Genomic DNA, 2,243 nt, shown 5'->3' on the forward strand with positions numbered 1-2,243 from the left:
TTTCATTACCCCACTTTCAAATTCTGTTTTAGTGATCATAACATTTGTGCCATTCGCATTTCTCTGGGATCGATATTACAAACGTTTCTTGTTGATTTTTACTGAAAACGTTCTCCCGTGGACTGAAATGCCTCACAACTCTGTTTTTGATCACCGATTGCACTCACCACTTACGCTTCTCGGCTTCACAGCAAGTGTTCCCCAAGTCACAGTTTAGCAAGTTGCTGTTCACAAAGATAAAATCGCTACAGTAAAAAAAGCTTTTCAAGAACCTACAGTTGTGCTGGAATCACAGCAGATTAAATGGCTTAACAAACATTGTTATAATCCTTCATTTTGTATTTTTCAAAAAAAAATGGGTCACAGAGCTCACCCCTCTTTTTCATCCACATTCACCTTCAGTCCCTATGCTTCCAATTTCCCTTTTAGTAAATTACTGGAAATTAACTAATATTAGGAAATGTTTATTCTTTTTCTACTCCCTCTTCTTTTCCTCTTGTTCCTTGTAATTTGCTTCTTAATTGCTACAAAACTTTTTGAAAGCGTATTGACAATATATAATAAATACTTCAAAAGATAGTATATGTTTCAGCTTAACAATTGGAGTTCTTAATATTTATGCTAAGAAAATGTTAGCAGCTGGTTTATATTAGCACTTTCCACTCCCCATATCCTGTCACAAAGGAAACAATCCCAGTGTTGATTAATATAAAAATAAATTAAAATTTTAAAAGACATAGCACATACAAAACAATGTATTGCTCATGCTTGCTTTAAAAATTGTGATGTGAACATGTATAAATACACACACACATAATACTCACATGTGAACATGTTCAATCTGTAGTGTTAATACAAATACAAAACTATCTTATTTAATTGTTAAAGAATATATTATATCTATACGATTACATACATATATGAACATACATACAGATAAGTATATAGAGTACACATATATAACTGTTAATATATAAAGGCTAGAAAACAACATATCTTTACATATTATTCTTGTGCTAAACTTTAAAAAATGTTCCAAGACACAGATGAAAGAAAATACCTACTTTATTTGGGTAGTTGCAGCAGGGGCATCCCAAACATGGCAAATTAAAGGAGTTTTATAGAAAAAGAAATAAAGTATAGATTATTGCCACAAATTTGTTTTACTTTAGTCAGTCAGGTATCGAAAGTTTCTTTTTCTTTGTGATTTGACTCCCGTAAGGCAGTTATGTGCCATTTTCAAATTGTTGACTCAAAGGAGGAATTTAGAGCTAGTGGGTTAAGAGCTCAATACCAGGAAGCAAGTGACAAGGAAAATGTGACAATTCTCCACGTGTATATCACTTGGTTGTAGAACTGTAGAATTTCTATTATATGCTTTATATTTTTTAATTTCCTGAAAAGTCTTCAAAGTGAAAGTATGTATTTTACAATAAAAACATTTTAATAAAATCATGCATGTATTATTTTATCTGGAAAAAATTGATCTCGAAACCAAATTGGGCTAGTTCAGCAATGGAAAAGAGTTGTCTCGTCCCACAGAATGTGTGTGCAGGCTAAGCGTCCGTGGCTAATACTGTGAAACTAATTGTAAACTTAAAAATAAAATTGATTTTTCCAAATAAAATAACAATTTTTATGCATTTATTTTAATTCTACGACTCAATGTGTGTAGGGGGCTTCTATTTGATTTAAACCCAAATTTCATTTGACTGCTATCAAATCTTTCACTGAAATTTCTGTCGACTCTTTATTCAGATGTAAATTAAATAAATTTTAAGAGTGTCTTTTATTTATTGCATTACAATTACAAAACATGCCCCATCAGTGTTCATATTAGTTTATTAAATATTTTAGGAGACTAGAAAAATAGACAATAAGGTAAGGGTTACTATAAGAAGAGATCATAAAGAGCTATAATATTCTAAGACAAAATAACAAAATATTCAAAAGTATTTGTTTTTGCAAAACATTTATCTTCAACTTTTATCAAATATTTAAATTTCATACGAAGCTATATCTGAACTAGGTACGAGAAGTAGTCTTGTCTTCTCAGAACTCTCAGGACATTTATGTAAACCTCTATCATTAAAATAGATAATTGTATTATAATATTTACAAATAAATATGAATATATATACAGACCATATATTAATAATTATAATACTATAAATTTATTGAGGACTGGCCCTGTGGCTGAGTGATTACCTCGTGGCTTCATTTCTCTGCTTTGGGCCGTGGTG

This window comes from Pteropus vampyrus, unplaced genomic scaffold (assembly GCF_000151845.1).
Source record: "Pteropus vampyrus isolate Shadow unplaced genomic scaffold, Pvam_2.0 Scaffold342, whole genome shotgun sequence".
Classification (NCBI taxonomy): Eukaryota; Metazoa; Chordata; class Mammalia; order Chiroptera; family Pteropodidae; genus Pteropus; species Pteropus vampyrus.